A 7,799-nucleotide genomic window follows, 5' to 3' on the forward strand; every position below is an offset into this window, starting at 1 on the left:
AAATTCCCGCTGCTACCATAGTGGCAGCATGTATAAGAGCCGAAATAGGAGTAGGCCCCTCCATGGCATCAGGTAACCATACATGAAGGGGAAACTGCGCAGATTTAGCAACTGCGCCGGCAAATAATAAAGAGGCACATAAAGTAACAAATAAAAAATGAACCTCATTATTATAAATCACGTTATTAAATATTTCGAACAAATCTTGAAATTCGAAACTTCCCGTTATCCAATAAAAACCTAAGATTCCTAATAATAAACCAAAATCGCCTATCCGATTAGTTACAAACGCTTTTTGACAAGCGTTTGCCGCAACAGGTCGTGTGAACCAAAACCCTATTAATAGATAAGAACACATTCCAACCAATTCCCAAAAAATATAAATTTGTATCAAATTAGAACTAGTAACTAATCCCAACATTGAAGTATTGAATAAACTCATATAAGCAAAAAATCTCAAATATCCTTGATCATGAGACATATAATTGTCACTATAAATAAGAACAAAAATTCCAACAGTAGTGATTAATATTGACATAATAGAGGTAAGTGAATCAATAAAGTAGCCAAACTCGAAAGAAAAATCATTATTGATGGTCCAAGACCATCCATATTGATAGATAGAACTTCTATTTATTTGCTGAATAGACAGATCGACCGAAAAAATCATAACTATACTTAACAATAAAATATTGGGAAAAGCCCACATACGACGAAGATTTTTTGTTGCCGTCGGAAAAAGTAGGAGTCCCATTCCTATTAAAATAGGAATTGGAAGTGGCACAAAAGGTATGATCCATGAATATTGATATGTATGCTCCATAAAAACTTTTTTCTTATTCTTTCTTAATTAATCGTTTCTGATTCACCGGCTCTTATCTCTTTTGATGGAAAGGGAGCAATAATACAATCAAGATATTACAAAGTTAACTGGAATTTTCTATTATTAATCTTTTAATCTTTCTCAAATATTTCAAAAATATTCAAATTTCGAAGTTAGAAGTAATCAAATGATATCACCGAGTTACTAATGGAAAAAAAAAATATTCTTTTTTTTTTTCAAAATTATGTATCCTTTAACAGATTAATTACGAGTCTCATTCGAATTTGATTGAAAATGAAAATTGGGCATACTCTCTCTTCGAGCTTGACCAATTACCAATTAATAGAAAAAAATTCAAGTTTGTTTTTTATTAGGTAAATAAAATGGTTTTTTTACATTTTTTTGTTTTGATGTATTTTTCGTGTATAAATGGAGATGTATAAATTATAAATGTAGGACGACAAAAAAAATAGGCAGAGATAGAGAAGGAAAGACTCTTTTTTACGTTTTTTTGATTTCATCAATTCAATTTATATATCATAATAGATCCTAATCTATCCTATAGATTTGAATGGAGATATAAAAAAGAAAGGTACCAATAAATTAAATACAAATTCTTCTTTTTTTCTGGATAGTGTATGGAATATAAATAAAAAAAGGTTATATCATATTTTTTTTTTTTTTTTTTTCTAGAATAGAAGCATTTTATGTTATTTTCCCATCTCTATTTAGTTCTTATGAAATTTATATAGTAGTATATAGATAATTATAATCTAGAAAATCTATTAATCTAGAAAATCTATAGGAATAGATAAATAATGACATAAAGACACCGATCATTTTGTTTTAAAAATAGATGTCTTTGACATCCAACTATAGCACTAAATAACCTTTTTTTTGAATGGCAGTTCCAAAAAAACGTACTTCTACATCAAAAAAGCGTATTCGAAAAAATGTTTGGAAAAAGAAAGGATATTGGGCGGCGTTGAAAGCTTTTTCATTATCGAGATCTATTTTTACGGGTAATTCAAAAAGTTTTTTTGTACGACAAATAATTTTTTTTTAATCTGAATTGGTTTAACTCGAATAAGATACAAAGGTTTTCTTTTTTGAATATCTTTTTTTTTTTCATTTCCGGGATGGGGATTCTCATTTTCCCCATCGCCCCATTTGGTATCTTAGTGTTATAATAATTTGTTATTTTTATAATATTCAATTTCAATTTATAATAATAAATAATTAAATAATTAAATAATAAAAATTTGTATATTTATACTATAGCTATATCGGAGCACATATATATAAGAGCTTTAACTGGGTTGTTGAAACTAATCCATTAAGTTTCAATTTTGTAACTTTATGAATCATTATTTCTCTGAATTACTATATATCCTTCCCTTGCTTTCAACCCAATTGAGAAAACTCCCTTTATAATTTAGTGGATATACAAATAATGTATCAATTTAAAATGATCTAAAAAAATTCTATGTTTGTATAAGAAGATGAATCAAGACATATTTTTAGAATTCGAAATTCGAAATACTTTTTTGAAGTATGGTACAATTATGACAGGAATCGAAACGCTTTTTATATAACGTAACGTGTACAACCCAATATCTAGTTGGTTTGATAAATCCTTAAAACGCAAAATCCTAACGATTAATACAAAGCTATGCAAATTACATAAATCTTTTGAAATCATTGGATGTGGTGCTGAAATTGTGATCTCTAAAAATAATATTTTTTCATTCATTTATTCATTCAATTGATAAGCATTTTTTTTTTTATAGATTCATAAAAATCATATAAAAGAATGAGAGATGAATCATTAAAAAATTAAAATGATAAAGAACATTTTTTTGTTGAATTCTATCTATGAATTGAAGTTACAACTAGTTAGTTTAGTTACAATAGAGGAGTTCTCTTTTAGGAAAACACAAACTATAAAATCTCTGTTGAAATAATTAAATATTAAATTAAATATTAAATAAAAAAAAGGATAATTAAATAAAACGATAAATAATAAAGATTCTTTTTGAACCTTCAAATTGCTATTTAAACGAGTTTTTATTCATCAATTTAAATTAAATGCTTCTTTTACATTTTACATTGAATTGACCCCTTCACCTTCAATCTCGACGATTGAATAAAAAATGGCTTATTATGATTTCGAGCAAGCCGCTATGGTGAAATCGGTAGACACGCTGCTCTTAGGAAGCAGTGCTAGAGCATCTCGGTTCGAGTCCGAGTAGCGGCATAGTATCTTCTAAAAGAGATAGAATAAGTCCTATAATGAATTTAATTCCTGATTTCCATTCCATAAAATCTAGAAACCCTCGCTTTTTTCAGAATTCTTATGATTTTTTCAACTTTAGAGCATATATTAACTCATATATCCTTTTCGGTCGTTTCAATTGTAATTACAATTCATTTTTTAACCTTATTCTTATTAGTCGATGAAGTCGTAGGACTATATGATTCATCAGAAAAGGGCATGATAGTTACCTTTTTCTGTATAACAGGATTATTAGTCACTCGTTGGATTTATTCAGGACATTTCCCATTAAGTGATTTATATGAATCATTAATCTTTCTTTCATGGGGTTTCTCCCTTATTCATATGGTTTACTATTTTAAAAAGCGTAAAAATGATTTAAGCGCAATAACCGCACCAAGTGTTATTTTTACCCAAGGCTTTGCCACTTCGGGTCTTTTAACCAAAATGCATCAATCCGCAATATTAGCGCCTGCTCTCCAATCCCAGTGGTTAATGATGCACGTAAGTATGATGGTATTAGGCTATGCAGCTCTTTTATGTGGATCATTATTATCAGTAGCTCTTCTAGTCATTACATTTCGAAAAGCCATAAAAATTATTGGTAAAAACAATAATTTATTAAATCAGTCATTTTCGTTTGGCGAAATCCAATACATGAATGAAAGAAGCAATGTTTTATTAAACACTTATTTTCTTTCTTCTAAAAATTTTTACAGGTATCAATTGACTCAACAATTGGATCGTTGGAGTTATCGTATTATTAGTCTCGGGTTTATCTTTTTAACCATAGGAATTCTTTCGGGAGCCGTATGGGCTAATGAGGCGTGGGGATCATATTGGAATTGGGACCCAAAGGAAACTTGGGCATTTATTACTTGGACCGTATTCGCGATTTATTTACATACCCGAACAAATAAAAATTTGGAAGGTGTAAATTCCGCACTTGTGGCTTCTATGGGATTTCTTATAATTTGGATATGCTATTTTGGGGTCAATCTATTAGGAATAGGTTTACATAGTTATGGTTCATTTACATTAACATCTAATTGAATTGAATAAAAAGGCTAAGCCTAACAAATACTAAGATAGGACAGCGTATATATAAGAAAACTTATTGTAAGCTGTCAAGAACCTTTTGAATCACTCCACTACTTGATTCAAAAGGTTCTAACAAAAGCCAAAGATGTCTGATTAAAATTCAATTTAATTCTTTTACCTTTTTTTACTTAACTTAAACTTAAGAGAAGAAAAAAGACTTCTTTCTTTTTTTTTTCACTGTACAACGAACAATTTTAAAAATCATAGGATTACTTTTTGATTTTTTGTTTTATTCATCAAAACTATCTATAAAAATAATTATATAGAATAGTTTCGACCTTCTCACCTGATAATGAGAGGACAAAATCCGGATAAATACCAATACCTATTACTGGTAGAAAGATAGAGATCGAAACAAATAACTCTCGTGGTCCAGAATCAAAAAAATAAGAACTTTGAGCATTAAATAGCTTGTATCCATAGAACATTTGACGTGACATAGATAATGAATAAATAGGAGTTAATATCATTCCAATTGACATTACGAAAGTAATTAGTATTTTTGGCATTAAAAAATATTTTTGGCTGGTAATTATTCCAAAAAAGACTATCAACTCTGCAACAAAACCACTCATGCCCGGTAATGCAAGAGAAGCCATCGATAAGATACTGAACATCGTAAATATTTTTGGAATCGGAATAGCCATTCCACCCATTTCGTCGAGATAAAAAAGACGCATTCTATCATAACTCGTTCCTGCCAAGAAAAAAAGTGCAGCACCGATAAATCCATGAGATATTATTTGTAAAATAGCTCCGTTGAGTCCCGTATCAGTTATAGAGCCAATTCCTATAATTATGAAACCCATATGAGATACGGAGGAATAGGCTATTCTTTTTTTTAAATTCCGTTGACCAAGAGATGTTGAAGCTGCATAAATTATTTGCATTGTACCCACTATTATCAACCAGGGAGAAAATATGGAATGAGCGTGGGGTAATAATTCCATATTGATGCGAACTAATCCATACGCTCCCATTTTTAATAAAATTCCGGCTAGAAGCATACAAGTACTGTAATGTGCCTCCCCATGGGTGTCTGGTAACCACGTATGTAAGGGTATAATCGGCGATTTGACAGCAAAAGCAATAAGAAATCCAATATAGAATATGATTTCCAGTGCGACAGGATACGATTGATTAGCTAATGTTTCAAAATTTAATGTTGGTTCATTAGAACCGTATAAACCGATACCCAAAACTCCTATTAATAAAAAAATGGAACCCCCCGCAGTGTACAAAATAAATTTTGTAGCCGAGTACAGACGTTTCTTTCCCCCCCACATGGATAGAAGTAGATAAACGGGAATTAATTCGAACTCCCACATGATGAAAAAAAGTAAAAGGTCTCGAGAAGAAAATGATCCTATTTGACCACTGTACATTGCTAGCATCAAGAAATGGAATAATCGCGAATCTCGAGTAACTGGCCAAGCCGCCAAAGTAGCTAAAGTAGTGATAAATCCTGTCAGTAAAATGGGCCCTATAGAAAGTCCATCTATTCCCAATCTCCAGTAAAAATCAAAAAAATTTATCCATTTATAATCTTCCTCCAGCTGGATTAATGGATCGTCCAATCGGAAATGATAACAAAATGCATAGGTTGTTAGAAGGAGTTCAAATATGCATATACACATAGTATACCACTTAATTAGCTTATTTCCTCTATGAGGAAGAAAGAAAATTAAAGAACCTGCAGATATTGGTAAAACTACAATTATTGTTAACCAAGGAAAATAATTCGTGGTAAAGACAAGATGCACTTGGACCAGAAAAACCCGTGCTCAAAAAAGATTTTTTTTGAGCACGGGTTTTTTCAGTAAAAAAAAAATAAAATGGATTCAAAATGTATTCAAGTGGGGTTTTCGGGAACGTATCAATAAGCTAGACCCATACTTCGAGTTGTTTCATGCCATAAATAAACTCGAACGCTCAAGAAATCTGTTGGACAAGCGGATTCACATCTCTTACAACCAACACAGTCTTCTGTTCTTGGAGCGGAAGCAATTTGCTTAGCTTTACATCCATCCCAAGGTATCATTTCTAACACATCGGTGGGGCAGGCTCGGACACATTGAGTACACCCTATACATGTATCATAAATTTTTACTGAATGTGACATGGGATCTATAATTTTTTGAACATCATAAAATTTCAATCTAGTAAACTTGTAAATGAATCATTATAGTTAAACACCAGATGAATCAACGATTTACCAGAAATTTTCTAATCAATTTCCTTCGGGATCAACTCATAAGAAAGGACCAAGATACTTTGATTTCTTACGTTTTCGAAAACATGATGTAGATTCCAACATATTGGACATGCTAATTCAAATTGGTGAATCTTATAATTTAATATTATTAATATTACTTATTCAACAAAGTTGATTGATTGATACGCGTTGATTTTCTGTTACGATAAATTGAGGAAACAATAGCTGATCCAATAGCTGCTTCAGCGGCTGCAATAGCTATAACAAAAATTGATAAAATATTTCCTTTTAATTGCCGACTATCAAAAAAATCAGAAAATGTTACAAAATTTATATTAACCGCATTCAGTATAAGTTCAAGACACATAAGGGCCCGAACCATATTTCGACTCGTGATCAATCCATAAATACCGATAGAAAATAAATAGGCACTCAAAACAAGTATATGTTCGAGCATCATTGACCAACTCCTTATCAATTTCGATTCATTTTAATATGAACAATAATTCAACGGATTTGATTGACTAGAATAGAATATAACAAAAAGAATATATTGGAAATATCTCGAATAAACGAATTTCTATTTTATATTTTATACACGAACAAGAATTCAAGGAAAATAGATGCGATAAGACAGAAAAAAGTTTAATTTGGATTGCTTGCTATTCCTAGTTAGAAAGATTTATTACTGACGAGCCACAGCAATTGCACCTATCAAAGCAACTAAAAGAATTAGTGAAATGAATTCAAATGGAAGAAAAAAATCTGTTGCTAAATGAATTCCAATTTGTTGACTATTACTTATCAAATCTTGTTCTATAATTTGGTTTGATCTTGTAGTCCAAATAATCCCGTACCATGATGTATCTAATATAGTAGTAATTAGCGAAACAAGAATACTTGTACAAATCAACGAAGTAAGGCCATTCCCAATGGTCCACAGATTAAAATTTTTATAATATTCTGAACCATTCATGAACATCACAGCAAATAGGATTAAAACATTTATGGCTCCCACATAAATAAGAAGCTGGGCAGCAGCTACAAAATGAGAATTTGAGAGAATATAGAATAAGGATATACAAACAAGAACCAATCCCAATGAAAAGGCAGAAAAAATTGGATTGGTAAGTAATACCACTCCCAGGCCCCCTAATATAAGACCCGATCCCAGAAAAACTAAAAGAAAATCGTGTATTGGTCCAGGCAAATCCATTATATGTAAAATAAGAGATAAATAAATCGAAATGCTTTTCATGATCTTATTGACCCGACCAGGAATTTTTTTTTTATGATACGTTCCTAATTGAATAAAATCCTAATCTATTAGGTGTGAATTGATCTAAGTACAATTATTGTTTCGTTTTTAATTCTTTTTTTTTGTT

Source organism: Durio zibethinus, unplaced genomic scaffold (genome assembly GCF_047325235.1).
Source record: "Durio zibethinus cultivar Kanyao isolate XHJ-2024 unplaced genomic scaffold, ASM4732523v1 HiC_scaffold_180, whole genome shotgun sequence".
In the NCBI taxonomy this organism is placed as follows: Eukaryota; Viridiplantae; Streptophyta; class Magnoliopsida; order Malvales; family Malvaceae; genus Durio; species Durio zibethinus.